The sequence below is a fragment of the Euprymna scolopes genome, chromosome 1 (assembly GCF_053919585.1).
Source record: "Euprymna scolopes isolate OS-2025 chromosome 1, ASM5391958v1, whole genome shotgun sequence".
Taxonomy (NCBI): domain Eukaryota; kingdom Metazoa; phylum Mollusca; class Cephalopoda; order Sepiida; family Sepiolidae; genus Euprymna; species Euprymna scolopes.
In genome coordinates this window covers 175605072-175623176 of record NC_136482.1, presented here as the reverse complement: position 1 = coordinate 175623176, position 18105 = coordinate 175605072, and the positions used below count along the sequence as shown (strand labels likewise).

The 18105-nt window shown below is 35.6% G+C and overlaps 1 protein-coding gene across 5 annotated transcripts in view; it reads right to left on the bottom strand.

Annotated features, from left to right (window-relative positions):
- Positions 1–5532, bottom strand: part of LOC145277656 (glutathione synthetase-like) — a 113823-nt gene extending 108291 nt beyond the window's left edge. Inside the window, exon 1 of one of the 5 annotated variants that reach the window (XM_080129303.1) lies at positions 5400–5532. The gene's annotated coding sequence lies outside the window, so the exon portion shown is untranslated. Of the gene's footprint in view, positions 1–2300; positions 2337–3295; positions 3439–5399 lie in introns of those variants that run through there. The other 4 variants (XM_080129282.1, XM_080129314.1, XM_080129293.1 and 1 more) reach the window with 4 other exon arrangements.
- Positions 5533–18105: the final 12573 nt, after the last annotated feature.

Sequence of the window (18105 nt, the reverse complement as noted above, 5' to 3'; positions counted from 1 at the left end):
GGTGGGGGAGGCTTATCCTTATTTTAAACTACAGGAATGGGACCTTAACCTGTGCTTTTGATACTGCCCTAGCTTCAGTTGTCAAAGTGCCATTTTTACTATTTATTTACGTATGCCATTTTTTTCCCGGTGGTATTTTTACTTAAATTCGCAAAAAAAAAAAAAAGATAAAACTAGCTGAAAAATTTAGCAACCATTTTGGGAGAGAACCGCTTTAGTATAAAAGCAAAAATATACAATATATTTCTTTATATTCGTAATATCTTTATGTAGGGTAGAAAGTTAAAATATAAGGTAAAATTTTAGAAAAAGCATGAACTCGAATTAGTAGAAAACAAAATATTTTTCTTGTAGATTTCGGTGTGCTGAAAAAGAACCTGAAAACCGTATCCGTCGCAAATTAATAGTTTTGGAGATATTAATATTTTTCTAAGGGATTATTTTCTTTGAATAATCAGCTATAATGGTGTAAATCGTCTGATTACGCATGCCCACGGACCGAAAAGAACTCATAGTTATTTTAAAAAGTATTATTTTATTACTTTCCGTAAGTAAAAAGTAAATATTACAACGCATCATGGTATTTGTTTACAGAATTTCGGTTCTTGTGTTCGCGTGCGCACGAGAGTAAAGTGACTTATCACATTGCGGAGGAATTTTTAGCAGACATTTTTTTTTTAAATAAGAAAGTTTTTAAATGTGGTTCACTTTTTTGTGTATTACTTAGTTTTTAATGCTTTGATCTAAAATATTAAGTTTTCATGAACGGTTTACAAAAACATAATTACCCGTTTTTTCGTAAGTAACATGCCAACATTCGAGTAGATCAGTACTCTGCTCGATGAATGTCAGCACGTTACTTACGGAAAAACGGGTAATTGAACTGCAAAAGTACCTGTTAAGCTATACAAGTTCTATAATTGAATACCCCCTCAAAAAAAAAAGAACGAAAATGTAAAAATATGTTTTTTTGTAAACCGGTTGTGAAAACTTACTGACAGCATTATTTTTACTATTAAATGAGGTGAAAACTATTTTTTTTTTATTTTATGAGAATGTTTCTTGTGATTTAAAATGTCCGCCATGTATTCACGCGCCTTGTGAAATGTCACGTGACTATCGTTTATGCGTATTGTAAATGAAGTCAATGAAATGGCGTCTGTGCGCACGCGCAATCAACCAACTTACACCATTATAGCTGATTTTACAAAGAAACTAATCCTTTGGAAAACTATTAATATCTCCAAAACTATTCATTTACGACGGAGACGGTTTTCAGATTCTTTTTTTAGCACACTGAAATCTCCAAAAACAATATATTTTTTTCTACAAGTTCGAGTTCACGCTTTTTCTAAAATAATACCAAATATAGTTGGGAGGGGGGGGGATCTCGAATTAGCGGTTTTTGATAATTTCAGCTGGCAACATTGACGGAAAGTTAAAAATCAAGCGCTTGGAGATTTTTCCCCGTGATCTAAGTTTTAAAAATGTCACGTGACAACACTGCTTCTGCTGATGTTATTAAGTTAACAACTTGTTGAAGTACAGATTTCGCATACAAAAGTACTAATTCTTCTTCCCCAATTATAATGTCTTCCAATTCTTCAAACATATTTTTCTAAATTATTATTATTTTTTTTTTTTTTAATAATTTTTTTCACAAATTCTTTTCAATAATAATAATAATAATGAAAAGATTTGGTACTTGATGACGAATGTGGACCCTGTGCAAACGTTTGCTTTCTAATAACTGCTCCCTAGGGACTGCCAAAATTCACCACAGAATTACCTCACCCTATATGTAACATGATGTAACTTTATTATGAATTAATATTATCAATATAACTTTTGTACCATTTAAAAGAAAAAGGGCAAAATAAACCAGTAATAATGTTTTTAAATATTTTTCATCGAACGAAAATAATGAAATTGTGGGACGAAAATTGTGCTTACATAATTGGTGCTTTAAAATAACGTTCCCATGTAGTAGACATTCCAAACATGAAAACATACCCGTATTTAATAAATCTAGCAAAAATCAACTAATGGTCAGATTTTTGTGAAATTTTCGACACTTATCCATTTTAGAATGAAATTACATATAAAAGGCAGTTTTCGTAAAATATACGAGAGGAAATATTTTTTTAGTGCGTGCCCCCCCCCATTTATTTTTTCGAAATTCGAACAAAATATATTTAAATCTATCAAAATTTCTATTTATTATGAAACATAAGAGTTCAAATAAGTAAAAAATATTTATTTTTAAAAAATTTGAATACATATATTGAATAAAAATTTACCTTGAAGTTGCGGGTTTGTATTACTGTACACATAGATTCGAAAAAGTTGTCAAAAAACAAATATATAACAAATAAATGTTATCAAAGGCAAGATAAATTACTTTTCTACCAAACTGGATATAATTTTCGTGTTTTTATTCAATTTAACATGTTTATTCAGCTCGAAAAGCATACAGTGTTTACCGATGTATCGGAAAATTCAAAATGGCGGCCGACTCTCTCTTTAACACGGTAAGTTCGGGAAAAGGTGTTATAAATAATAAACTAGACAAAATACTATTAAAAAACCACCGAATATATGTCAAGTTATGTCACGGTAACATATATTGAGCGAATTTCTAACAGTATTTTGTTTAGTTTATTATTTATTACACCTTTTTCCGAACTTACCGTGTTAAAGAGAGAGTCGGCCGCCATTTTGAATTTTCCAATATATCGGTAAACACTGTATGCTTTTCGAGCTGAATAAACATGTTAAATTGAATAAAAACACGAAAATTATATCCAGTTTGGTAGAAAAGTAATTTATCTTGCCTTTGATAACATTTATTTGTTATATATTTGTTTTTTGACAACTTTTTCGAATCTATGTGTACAGTAATACAAACCCAAATTCCATTATTTCGAAATGTTCCGTTACAACATAGACTTTTAATTGTGTTTAAATTTTTTTTTTTTAATATTATTGTACCTATGCCTCCCCACGGGACAGAGTTAGACACCAGGGTCGTTTTTTAACGTGGAGAAAAGGTACAAAAATAAAAAATTGTCTCAGTCGTGAAGGACTGATCCTCCACCGAAAGAGAACAAGAAATGGAAGCGCAGCAAGCATCTGAAGAACAGATACTACACCTTGATCTTGACCAAAAGGCCAAAAAATAGGAACTGTGTAAATCTTAAAACCTAACAAAATTATAACAAAGATTAATTATTAATTGCAGTTTGAAGAAGATAAACAAAGGTTTTAAATAATCATTAAGTTGCTTCTGCTTTACCATAGTTCGAATAGTTAACACAAATCTGACGTCACGGAATCATGCAGTCCATTTTTCACAATTGTTTGGCAGACCCTACTGCTCCCTGACGTGACGGCACATGCGCAGAAGGTTCAACAGCTAACTGATATCGGACTTAAACTAAATTTCTTTCACTTTTTTCGTGCACTTATTTTATTTCATTTCACAACTACATTTCGTTCACTTTTGTTTTGTATTTTTAATCGAGCGTGTTTTCCGTTTTGACTTTTTTTTTTCTTTGAGTAAATTTCATTCATACTTTTATTTTGTGCTTGTTTTTATTTTACTTATATTTTTTCATGGCTAAATAGATCAATGAAAACCTTCTGCGCATGTGCCGTCAGGGAGCAGTTATTGGAAAGCTAACGTTAGTCCACACCACATTCGTCATCAAATGCCACATCAGGAGAAAAACAGGCGACCTGAAGTCTGCAGCAATCTATGATCAGATTATACTCAATTATTTTTTGCATGAAATAATAAATGTTATTGTTTCACTGTTTTGAATTTGTTTTCGGGTATTTCTGCATTTATGTACCCGCGATTTCTACGAAGTTACTCGGGTATGCTCGGTAGATGACGGGAAGAACCCAGAAACGGTCGACAAGTAGTTTTCTGGATATTAAGACATTTTTTTCTAATGTATTACGTAATGAATTTCAGTGATCGTCGCCATTCTTAACATGGGGAAAGGGAATTGTAGCAATTTGTGATTTTTTTTTTCTTAACGCTCGGCCGTTTCCGGTTATTCCCGTCATCTGCCGAGCACATCCGAGTAACTTCGTAGAAATGGCGGGGCGATAAATGCAGGAACACCTGTTCTCAGTGTTAGAAAAAATTAAACTTATGAATTTGTTACCGCGCTAAAATAGCACCGTTATTATTTAGAAATCCGTTGTTAATATGGGAAGGGCAAGATGTCTTGTAACTATTCTGTACTTTCACCAAACAGTTTAATGATCGTAAAAATTGAATTTAATTAAAAAATACTCTTTAAAAAATAGCGCGGTAACATAGATGCATAAGCACCACAAAACTATATTACTTTTTCTTTATATAGAACAACCCAAAGACACCTTTTTTTCTCTTTTTTTTTTTTAGTATAACTTCGAGCCAACTGCTTTTTCGGTTCACCAAATTGCTATAAACTTTATCTTCAACTTGTTTCTACTCATTTGTAATAAAATTAAAATAAAATCATTACAGAATAAAAAGCAAAAAAAAAAAAAAAAAAAAAATCTCTAAACCATTAGCAGGATCTAGTGTGTGTGAATTTCTTAAATTTGCATTATTTAGTTTTTGTAATTTTTATACAATCACTCCCGTTCACGATCGGGTAATGGCATTTTGTCGTGCTAGGAGAACGATTTTGGATATATATATATATATATATATATATATATATATATATATATATATATATATATATATATTACCAAAGTATGTTGTTCCTCCTTTTTCCTATTTTTAAGCGTTTATCGAGTCTACAAAGATGTTTACGCTAACAAAATACTCGAGACTACTTGTTTTTTTCGAATTGAATAAACGCTTTAAACTAAGTTAAAACACAAAAAATTATCAACTTAGGTAGAAGAGTAACTCGTATTGCTTTTAATAAGATTTCTTAAATTATTTGTTATATATTTGCTTTTCGATCACTTTTTTGTTTTACAACCACGATTTCTAACCCCATTAGTTGAATAACCTATTTATTAAAATAAGTGATACTTTTTGCCCTATTTGTTTTAAATTAAGCTCTCTATAATTACCTTCGTAGAGTTAGTTTTAAGAAGGCCACACTTGTCTATCCGAGCAACGTCGGATTAGTACATTTACTAATGAATAAAATAGAACTAGGTTGCAAATTATTTCTGGATTATTTTTTATTTTTGTTTTAATAAAAAGAACCAGCTGTAACTTTAATTATTTTTGTTTTAGCGGAAAAAGAATCCTAAATTAACTTCGTAAAATAATAATAATAATAATAATAATAATAATAATAATAATAATAATAATACTGGTTTCTTACTTTATTCTTTGTTGTTTTTTTTTATTTATTGGTTATAAAAGCAGAAGAACATACCTAGAATGGAGATGAAAATGCGTCGGGAAAAGAAGTTTTCTTTAAAGAGATATTTAGATTATGACCGATTTCAACTTCCGATTACGGGAGAATAAAAGAAAAGGAAAAAAGCGTAACAAATTAACGAAAAAACAATGCGACAAATTGAAACAAAACGAACAAATCTTTTCGAAACTTTACTTTTTTAATAAAAACAAACAAAAAATAATTTTATCGCGCTTTTTTTTAAAGGCGTTCAATTATAAAGATTTATAAGAGATTCAGATTCACATATTTAAATATTTTAATGTCATTTAAAATCTAAATTTAACATTTCAAGAAGCAAAAGTAAAAAAAAACAACAAAAAAACGTTTTGGTACTTCACTTCACGCATAAAGGTTTTTTTTTTTTTTAAATACCTGTTCCATGAAATGCGCAAAACGTTTCCTTTCACTTTCTTCGTGTATCTCATACATTTTTTTTTTTTAATCGAGCGTTTTATTGGGTTTGTATTACTGTACAGTGTACACATTGATTCGAAAAAGTTGTCAAAAAACAAATATATAACAAATAAATGTTATCAAAGGCAAGATAAGTTACTTTTCTACCAAACTGGATACATTTTTTTTTGTTTTTATTCAATTTAACATGTTTTATTCAGCTCGAAAAACATACAGTGTTTACCGATGTATTGGAAAATTCAAAATGGCGCCCGACACTCTCTTTAACATGGTAAGTTTGGGAAAAGGTGTTATAAATAATAAACTAGACAAAATACTATTTAAAAAAAACACCGAATATATGTCAACTTATGTCACGGTAACATATAATGAGAGAATTTCTGACAGTATTTTGTCTAGTTTATTATTTATAACATTTTTTCCTGAACTTACCGTGTTAAAGAGAGTGTCGGGTGCCATTTTGAATTTTCCAATACATCGGTAAACACTGTATGCTTTTTGAGCTGAATAAGCATGTTACATTGAATAAAAACACGAAAAATATATCCAGTTAGGTAGAAAAGTAACTTATCTTGCCTTTGATAACATTTATTTGTTATATATTTGTTTTTTGACAACTTTTTCGAATGTATGTGTACAGTAATACAAACCCATTTATTTTTTTATATATATTTTGAAAATATATATAAATTATATTATTTTCTCCACTAAATATTTTGGTAAAATTTTACTTTAAGGTCCGTCGCACGTTCGTATAGAACAAAATATTTGTTTTGTAGATTTCGGTGTGCTAAAAACGAATCTACAACCCGTTTCCGTCGCAAAGAAAACAGTTTTCGTGATATGAAGTAGTTACTTTTTCAAAAATTGGGTGATCACTTTTCCTTGTAAATTTAACTTAAAATGAGCACTTACTTTCTGGCCACCTGAGAGAGGAGGCATTTTTTTGTGCGTGTGTGTTTATTGGCTAAAAGTTTTTTGTTCGATTTCTTTTTCTGTTTTCATCTTTCAATAAAGACACGAGGAAATTTAAAAATAAAGAAAAATCGATATTATTTTACTTTAAGGCCCGTCTCACATTCGTACAGAACAAAATATTTTTTTTGTAGCTTTCAGTGTTCTTTAGAAGAATATGATAACCGTTTCCGTCGCAAATTTACCGTTTGCATGGTATTAACTCATGAACTCTGGGACTATTTTACATTTCACTGCCTAGTCTTCGTTTACACTACGCATGAGCATAAATGAAGGCTTATTGCAGGGGCTGGTCGTCCGGAGACAATCGACCCAACAACTAACAAGGTAGACACAGGCAAAAAATAAACAGCAAAAAAGGCAAAGAAGAATGATAGACACAGGTTATTTGGTTAAAGACGAGGGTTCGCCTTTTATTTGCAAAAGAAGTGAAAAATCGTATGATCTGGATGCTGGTCGCCTGGAAGGTCGCACGTCACTGGAGGCTAAGGTCTGGAGGTTTGTATCAGGTACTCTAAACGTAGCATGTTCAGGGTTGCTCGCTGGGTCTGGAACAATCGGCTGGACGTCAGGGCGATCTGGAACAGATGGTGGACACTGAGAACTGAGGTGGTCAGTGTTAAGGAATGGATGACACTGAGAACGGAGGATCAGTGTTAAGAAACGGACGACACTGAGAACGGAGGATTAGTATTAAGGTCGGTAGGTAGGGAGCCAGGTGCGAGCGAGGTTGTGTTGTATTGTGGTGTGGCCCCCAGGTTGGGAATCGTAGTAGTTCGTAGGACCCCCTGGTTGTGGCACCAATTCCGTCGATCATCCGTGGTTTCACCTGTTTACTAAGCGGTTGTCATGACAACGAGTTAAGACTAGTGAGTTATCTCACCTTAGACTGGCACTTTTTTCTTATCTTGCCTCTCGTCAATTGTCAAAAATGTCATAACAGTGTTGAACCTAGAAACAAATCGGTTGACAGCTTAGAACGATCAGCCGTAACTTAAAAACATGCATTAAAGACGTAAGTCACAATTGCGTTTGTTTTTGTATAAAATTATATTTTACAATATTATACATATTTACAATTTAAACAGTTCGTCTTTTTCTTTTGGTGGTTTGGAAGTTCACAGCGATAGTAACAGTGTTCTCACAGTGATCTGAGGAGGGAAAATGACGTTTCAATGATCCGGTCTTCAGCGACGTTCTGTTCCCTTGTTTCTCCTCTCTCTGCTAGCTCTGTTATCTGTCGCGCGTCTGTTCCTTATATGGCATTCAGCTCAACTTTCTGACGTCACGCATCCTAGAGCTAATTTACATATAACCAACAGAATATTTAGGTCTCAGCTTCCACGTGAATCCTTAGCACGTTTTTGTTTTATTTATTTAGTCGGACGATTACTTCTGCACGTGCCGATAATTCACCTGTCATCAGGAAATTCCATTCATTGTTTTCCGTAGAATGCCGTGCAAAATATGCGAATTCCAGTAACCTGCTTTTTCGTTTTGTCAACAATTACGATCGTCCGACTTTTTCTATTTACACTGCGAATTCTTTTTCTTTAATTCATACTAGTGGACTATCAACATTCGATGTCGTCCACTTATCAAGTTAATAAAAAGGGATTTTATTTTAACCTTTATGTATCGGTTAACCGCTACATAACATCCCTCCCTTTCTTTTCTCTTTTTTTTTTTTTTTCATCCCTTTTTCTGTTTTTTTTTCGTTTAACTTAGAAAAAAAAATAAAAATAAAAATAAACAGCAACACGAAAAGCATAAGGTCTTCTTCGGTATAAGTGCATCGGCCGCACTTAACAGCAAAATATACGCTGCAAATTTACCAATTTTACCGAAGTGGTCGATTTGTCCAATATTCTCCACTACCTCGGCTCTTTAATTAATATGACTAATTAACTAAATACGAGTCTTACATTTTAATGACTTGTTTAAAATGTGGGCAGCATATAGTACAAAAACTTCGACCAGAACGCCAGGATCCTAAATATTGGTGGCAACTCCGAACTCCCTATGATAAGGATTTTCTAAAATCAACAGAGTAATTTTCTTAACCAATCCAAACATCCTGTCCCACGCTCCCGACCCGCAGTTCGATTATAACCTGAGTTCCCAACCCCTGTGCTAGCCCTAGCTACGGTTGGCTGATCCCTACTATTATAAACAACTCCGCACAACATGGGCACTAAGTTATATGTATCTTCCTTCCATATTTCATCAACTTCTTTAGCCCTTTCAGCCGTCATGCTGCGTGTGATTATTTTCCGTTCCATCAACGGGACCCTGTTTTCCTGACTTGGGGATTCCCGTTGATGGCGATTGCTCTGTTGGGGATAATTTTCTTCCTCCCCACTAGAGGATTCCCTATTGGTACTGCTATCCTCTACCGGTGCTGACAGGGTAGTTTTTTTACAGCCCTCTTGCTTGTTGGGGATATCCCATTCCTCCAGTTCTGCTTTCCGAAGGTGTTCCCCATGGGCTTTTGTTACTGCCCCCATCAGTTGGCTTCTAATTCTATACGAGACTGGCCCGTCTTCTCTATTATTACGTAATATGGAGACCATCTTACGTCTAGCTTTCCCTTTTTCCTATTATTTTTATAGTAAACTAAATCACCAACTTGAAAATCGACTGCTTTCGTCTTCTCATTGGCCCTATCTATCATTTTCTTCCTAGCTCTCTTTACATTGTTTCTGACTAACGTAAAGGTCCGATGCATGTCCTGCAGAGCGATCTCGTGATCCTCTTCTCCGTAGTAAATTCTACGCGGCCTTAATATGTTGTCTAACGGCAAGACAACGTCTCTATTATAGAGCAAGTAATAAGGGGAGTACTTCGTTGTTTCGCTGACATGAAACCTTACAGCAGCCAGCATCTGATTCAAGTACATGTCCCACGAACGGTCATTGTCCCCTATTTTCTTTGCTAGTACATCATGCATTGTCCTATGGAATCTTTCTATTTTCCCGTTACTTTGCGGGTGGTAAAATGAGGTGGTCACGTGATCATTATTAAGCTCTTCTAACGCCCTTTTCATGATCCCATTGATGTTCTCCGGTCCGTTATCCGTAAGTAACTACAATGGTGCACCAAATCTGGGAAATATTTCCTCAATTAAGAGATGCACCACTGTCTCTGCCTTTTTATTAGGCACAGCGAAAGCCTCAGTCCAACCACTATACATGTCGATGAACGTGACTATGTATTGATTGGCTGACAAAGTCCTCGGATAGGGTCCGGAAATATCCAATGCAATCTTAGCAAAAGGAAAAGAAGGCATGTCGGTCTCCTGCATTTGAGGTTGTTGCTTCCTCAAATTTCTGGTCTGGCATGGGACGCACTTCCCTATGTGTTCGTTTACCTTCTTGAACAAACCAGGCCAGAAATACTTCTGTTTAATGGAGTGGAACGTTTTCTCCACACCCATATGACCATTCTCATCATGGTATTGTTTCAATACCTTCATCCTTAAATGTAACGGAATATATAATCTAATTACAGGATCGTCGTCGGGTTGCGATAAATAATATACGATATCGTCCATTATGATGTACTTTTTTTCTTCCATCTTGGACGTTTTACCGCTCCTCAACCATTTCTTTAATTCGACGATCTGACTATCGGCGTCTTGTTCTTTACACATATCCAAACCTGATATTGTAGGACGCTCGCTTATTACCGGTGAGTCTTCGTCATCCTTATGCGATGCAAACTCTCTTGGTTCAAAACGATTCGAGTTTATTGCACCCACCGTATAATTTCTATCGTCTATCTCTACTGGAGGATCGTCTTCATCCTGACTCGCATTTACCGCACGGGATAAGAGATCCGCACAGATGTTATCCTTTCCTTTCAGGTACTGTATGGTGCAGTCATAGCCAGCCATACTTAATGCCCACGTCTGTATTTTCCTATTCTGTATCGGAGATTTCAGCAAGTACTCCAATGGTCTGTGATCCGTGTAGATGGTGAACGTAGCACTGTGCAAGTAGTGATTCAACTTGCTTAAGGCATAGTGAATCGCATATGCTTCTTTCTCTATTGTTGACCATCTAGTCTGGGTATCAGACAACTTATGAGATAGAAAATAAATGGGTTTCTCTATCTCCCGACCCTCCTCCGAGTCGTAGACCATTTGAGACAAGGTTGCTCCGATCGCATAATCGGAGGCATCCATGTATAGCCTGTATCCTTTGTTAGTGTCCGGGTATGCCAGCATCACCATCTCTGCCAGCTTCGATTTCAATCGATTAAAAGCAGACTGACATGCATCGTCCCAACAGAAACGTGCATGCTTCCTAGTTAACCGAATTAACGGTTCGGCGATTACAGAAAAATCCTTGATAAATCACCTGTAATAGGATGTCATGCCTATAAAGGATCTAACCTGCTTCACCGTGGTTGGGGTCGCAATTGCCTGAATTGCTTTAACTTTGTCCCCCTCGGGCTGGATACCTTTCTCACTGACTCGGAATCCCAGATATTGCACTTCCTTGCCGAAAAACTCACACTTTGCCGCCTTTAACCTTAAATTATGCCTACGTAAACTACCTAGCACTTTTTCTATATGCCTAACATGTTCCTCCTTTGTTTTGGAGAATATCAAAATATCATCCAAATAAGGCACGGCGAATTCTTCCTGTCCCTGTAATACTACGGACATTAGCTCCTGAAACACTCCCAGAGCGTTAGCAAGTCCGAATGGCATTACATTAAATTGGAACAGTCCTCTATGACAGGTGAACGCAGTTTTCTCTTTATCCTTTTCGTTCAACTTTACCTGCCAATACCCTGATTTCAAGTCCAACTTTGAGAAGTATTTTGCTGACCCAAGCGAGGCCAGTATATCATCAATTACTGGTAGCGCTCGGGCATACTTTTTTGTTATCTTATTCAGGGCCCTAAAATCTACACAGAACCTCTTTGTTCCGTCTTTCTTTTTTACTAAAACTATCGGGAAACTCCACGGACTGTTTGACCTTTCTATCACCCCTGCCTGTAGCATTTCCTCTAGTGCTACATTAACTTCTTCTCGTTGTTTGAGAGGTGTTCTATAAGGGTTTTTCTTTATGGGATCGTTTTTTCCTGTATCGATCCTCATCTCTACTGTGTCAGTCCGGCCTAAATATCTATCCTCTGTGACGAATAAATCAGTATTTCGTCGCAGGACTTTATTTAAAACTTTCCTCATTTCTTCCGGCACTTTTATGCTGTTGAAGTTACTTTTGTTTCCCGACTTCCTTTGTTTATTTGGCTTTGATATCGCCATTACTACTTCTGTTCTTCTACATCTACCTATCTTGTAACCTTTCTTTAATTTTACTGTCTGGTTCGTGTTATTCATAATTAGCAAGGGAAAGCTTTTCCTACCTTTAATTTTAACTACCGTGTTCGCTACGGATACACCACTTAGATCACTTAGGAAGCCCTTATCTATCTGCACTACTTCGTAATCTAAACCCTGACCGTTTCTCATTCCGGCACGAGCTGTGCACGCATGTAAATGCTGCGGTTTCAGGGTGACATCGTGCCTTAATCTAACTATACTCGAAATATGAGCCTCCTCTTGCAGCGCTATGTACTCACTGCCTAATCGGATTGCTCCTAAATCAAAGTACATTCTAACACCATTTTGCTTGAGCCAGTCTCGGCCCAATATGACGTTCCTATTAAGGTTTTTCGTCACTACAAAATCATGTCGAATGTACTGGCTTCCTACTTTAATCTGTAAACGCGCCACTCCTTGCACTATGAGAGGTGACCCGTTTGCAGTCCTTAAATTCATCTCTATTTTCTTTATCTCAGGCTTCTCTCTGAGACCTTCTAATACGGCACTTTTTATTACTGAAATTTCGGCGCCAGTATCTACTAAAGCCCTAAACTTATTTTTCTCTATCTTAATAGGGATGCAATTAGCGGCGCCCATATGTCCTATGATCTTTGACTGTTCACCCCTCTTCCTCTCGCTGGGCGTCTTGCGAGTGGGGTCTGCTCGTTTCCCGACTTAGGGAAGGTGCAGTTCCTAGCTATATGACCTTTTCTGCCGCAATTGTAACACTTAATCCCCGGCCAAGGGTGCTCTGTTTCTCTTGCCTTGAAGCCGGGTCCCCTATTAAATCCTCTATAATTCCCCTGCCCCCTATCTGGCTCTGGGAATCTTTTTTTTCTTATCGCTTCTATATTGCTCTGGCGCCTACTATAATTTATTTCCATAGGTTCTTCTTCTCGGTCATTGCCTCTTATGCGGGTTTGACACCGTTCCTCTATTAGGGCCTTTTCATAGGCTACCTTGAGGTCCGATGGTTCTTCCCTCATGACAGCGATTTTTACTTCCCTGTCATATAGCCCCTCGATGAAGAAACCTATCACTTGGCTTTTTATTACTTCATTGTTCGTATCTAGGCTACCATACGAACCTTCAGCCAAGTGCACTAACCTCTGCATGTAGTCCTGCAGAGTTTCGCTTCTACCCTGCTTAATATTTGCTAACTCCCTAACAAACTTGGTAGGATCTGCCTGGACTCCAAAAGAATTATCTAGAGCTCATTTCAAGTCTACCCATGCCAAACTCTCATTGTTGGCTAGTAGTCTTGAAACAAACTGTCCTATTGGGCCAGCCGTCGTAATTAACGCTAATTGGCATTTTTCTTCCTCTGTTTGGCTGACTATTCTAGTGTATTTATCTATATCATTTAGCCATCTTCTGTATTCCTGCAATCGTCGTGTGTCTAATGTTTTTATTTTTGCTAACAACGCCTCCCCCCTCAGAGAGTTCGAAATGGCCTTCCCTATATTGTGTAGTTCAGCCCCTAGGATCTGAGCGAAATTTGTGAAAAACTGCTGTTCCATCTTGTACAATTATTTTTCAAAATTATACGAGAAAGAAAGAAGAAAGAAAAGAAATATATATAATTTTTTTTTTTTTTTTAACAAAACTTTTTAAGAGCCGAGGTTTAGAAAAATATTGAAAAAAATCAACCTTTCCTTTTCCTCAAGTCCAGTGTCCTTTCTTCTTCTCTTTCTTGCTTCTGCGTACGCGTTTCTCTTCGTCGATTGATTCACGTTGTGTTTTTTTTTGTTTTTTTTTCTTTGTTGTTGTGTATGTGGTAACCAAGTTCTTTTTGTGTAAGAGATCTTTTTGTTTAGTTTTGTTTTTGTTAAAAAGTTCTTACTTATCACTCTTGCGGAGTGAACTGGTCATAAAGGCACCAATTAATACTATGTTGTATTGTGGTGTGGCCCACAGGTTGGGAATCGTAGTAGTTCGTAGGACCCCCTGGTTGTGGCACACAGCAGTTTTAATTACGTCGATCGTCCGTGGTTTCACCTGTTTACTAAGCGGTTGTCATGACAACGAGTTAAGACTAGTGAGTTATCTCACCTTAGACTGGCACTTTTTTCTTATCTTGCCTCTCGTCAATTGTCAAAAATGTCATAACAGTGTTGAACCTGGAAACAAATCGGTTGACAGCTTAGAACGATCAGCCGTAACTTAAAAACATGCATTAAAGACGTAAGTCACAATTGCGTTTGTTTTTGTATAAAATTATATTTTACAATATTATACATATTTACAATTTAAACAGTTCGTCTTTTTCTTTTGGTGGTTTTGAAGTTCACAGCGATAGTAACAGTGTTCTCACAGTGATTTGAGGAGGGAAAATGACGTTTCAATGATCCGGTCTTCAACGACGTTCTGTTCCCTTGTTTCTCCTCTCTCTGCTAGCTCTGTTATCTGTCGCGCGTCTGTTCCTTATATGGCATTCAGCTCAACTTTCTGACGTCACGCGTCCTAGAGCTAATTTACATATAACCAACAGAATATTTAGGTCTCGGCTTCCACGTGAGTCCTTAGCACGTTTTTGTTTTATTTATTTAGTCGGACGATTACTTCTGCACGTGCCGATAATTCACCTGTCATCAGGAAATTCCATTCATTGTTTTCCGTAGAATGCCGTGCAAAATATGCGAATTCCAGTAACCTGCTTTTTCGTTTTGTCAACAATTACGATCGTCCGACTTTTTCTATTTACACTGCGAATTCTTTTTTTTTAATTCATACTAGTGGACTATCAACATTCGATGTCGTCCACTTATCAAGTTAATAAAAAGGGATTTTATTTTAACCTTTATGTATCGGTTAACCGCTACATAACAGTTGCAGACCGGAGGAACAAGGTGCGAGTGAGGTAGCAGACCAGATGTGCAAGGTGCAAGAGAGATTGCAGGCTGAAGGAGCAAGGTTGCAGGCTGGAGGAGCGAGGTGCAAGCAAGGTTGCAGGCTGGAGGAGCGAGGTGCAAGAGGAAGCTGGAGCAAGCTGGGAGCACCAAGGGCTGAAAAGGCTGCAGGAATGAGCAGGAAGCCGCTGGAGTGTGCTGGAAGTGCTGGAGACTGGGAGTTCGCTGCTGGTGGGTCTCAGGAAGCAAGCAGTAGTGAATCGCATTTGTGAAAAAACTTATTCGCCCTGATAAGGGCTGGTTGTTTAGTCCTGATAAGGGCTGATTGAACTGCTGCTGCTGCTGGAATCGTTCGGCGCTGGCGGATTCGATCGACATGACTGGTAGCGTCAGTCGTCGCTTCGGGAGCCTCTTCTTACCCTTGGCCAAGTTACCCTGACTTGGCCAAAACGAGCCGTATTCATTTAGCCTTTAAAAAATCCAAATCTCATTACTCCTTTTTATTTTCATGCTGAAATGGATACTAGAAGGTGATGGTTGAGGGTCAATCACGTTGGAGAACAAAATAGATTACTAATACCAAAAAGTAACGTTTTTTCAAAGTAATGTTTTTTTTAGGAGTAATGCTTTTCTTTAAGTAGAATTTCCTTTTAAGAGTAATGTTCCTACTTTCATTGTAAAATTTCCTTCTACAAGCTTTGTATTATGAGAGCAGTGTATTTTAGCAATATAAATAATAATCTTACAGAATTATATTTGACAACTTTATTTGGCATTAAATAATCCCTAGATGCCATGAATCAAATGAAACCAACCTAAGATTAAATGTAGTATCAGTTCAGTACAGTAGGCCAATGCAGTAAGTTCATTTAATTATATTTCAGTGAAATATTTGTAAAATATGCACAGGAATGCCACATTGCTGCGATGGGATGGACTTGAACCTGGCAGCCAGTTTAATACCTATTAGGTTATAGGCTTGTTTTTACACTCAATCCAAAAGGGAGAGACTAGAGGTTGATGCACCAGCCTAAATGTGACAACAATACTTCATACATGGACAGATGGTGGCTTTATAGAGATAAAAAAACACTAACCTACTAGAAGTTTTCTAATATGTTAGAGGGAGCCCACATTTTTAGCAGCAGCCTTAATAGTTTTTTTTTTTGTATTTATTCCAGTTCATTTTACCTGTTAATGTTAACCAGAGGAGTTTGAATATTAGACTCTCGAATGGAGTGCTATTAACCATGGAAATTGGTGATTGAAAAGGTTTCAAAAAAAAAAAAAAAAAAGAAAGAAAAAAAAAGAGGCTTAAAAGCCCAGCCATGTTCTGTTGCACAAAAGAAGGTAGTAGTAACACAAAGTGGAGCAAGACATCAAATGGAATTCAAGCCGAAAAAATAAAATAAACCAACCTCTTTTAAGATCCATATTTAATTTTCCTCAAAGAATAATCTAGTGATTCCCATGTGAACGTTTTACTTAAATTCTTACATTTCTGTAGATGAACATTGATTATTGGTATTTTTTAGACTACTGTTCTCATTTTGAGTATTGTTTTCACATTTCGGTAAGGTCCAACCTTTTTCAGACGTATCTTGTTTAATTCAAGAATTTGCATGAAATTTCAAACAGAATATCCTTTATTTAATCCATGGAGGTAGCATGACTGGGTAGAAGTCTTAAGTAATTTGCAATTATATTTTGAGTGTCACCTGTACTGAGGATTGAACCTTCAACCCCCAGAAGAGTTTAACTTTACAACTGAATTTTACTAAGTACTTTATCCACTATGCCACCCGTGGATGTTGTGAAAATATCACTCAAAATGAGAACATTAGTCCGAATATTACAAATAAATTGCCTCTGCTTCAAGTTTATCACTGTCATTGGCACAGGCGAGCTATTTTCCAGTTGTAATTGTGATTTTCCTGTTTTCTTTCTTGTAGAGATTCGAAGCAAATTCTTGATGATGAAGAAGTTGGACAAGAACAAAACCCATGGAAACAAATGAAGAAATTGCTTCTGGCTTTGCTGTTAGGGATTCACCTATTTTGATTTGAAAATTAATAAAAAATGCAGGAATAATTTTTTTTATTTTTTCACTTTTAAATAAGGAATTTATACAAAAAAAAATAATCAAGAAATTTAGATTTAATTTAAACTATTGGATTTATCAATATAAAGAATTTTTTTTTTAATTTTGAAAACAATTTAATTTCTCAATAGTTTTATTAGCCATGAAACAAAATGGCTTATATATTTATTTTTAATCATTGCAATACAATCAATTGATATTTTAATGATTTAGTTTCAATTAGTAATTAAATCATTTAAAAAATTGAAAAGTGTTTTGTAGTTTTGGAATTATAATTGTTAAATTTTCCTTAGGAAAATAATTGGTACTTGTACAGTTTAATCAAAACATTAAAAAATGAAAATATAAAGAAAAAAGGTTATATTGTACGTATCCGTTATAGAATGAAGTTCTTTGAAAAAATTTCACTTAATTTGATCAAGTAGTTTTTTTTGGGTTTTTTTTTTTTATACAACGAAAAAATAATTTGTTATGATATCGAGCAAAAGGTAGTCATGTTTCGATTTTTAGGAAGAAAAGCTAGTATTAAAGATGGAGAGGGAGTGTCGGTGCTGAGTTATCTCCCTGTGGCATGTTCAAAAAATTCAAAGAAGGCTACCTTCATTGCGCTTTCATAAAAACATGTTTTTCCATTGTAAAAATACAAAACTACTCGATCAAATTAAGTGACATTTTTTTTTTGAGATCTTCAATCCAAAATGGATACATACAATATAAGCGTTTTTCGATATTTTTATTTTTTAATGTCTTGATTAAACTGTACAAGTGTTATATTATGAACCCTTTTGAGAATTCATAACACAACAACCATTGGTGTAAGCAACAGTCCGTTTTTTATTTCTCCTGTTGTTCTTGCTTATGGTAGATAGAGAGAGAGAGTGGGTGAGCGACAGAGAGAATTATCGTGGCGTCCACTTGGTTGACAATCAAATCTCCAACTCAATCTTTTTCCTTCTGTCACTTTTTCCTGTCAATCTTTTCAAAACATCCACATAACCAGAT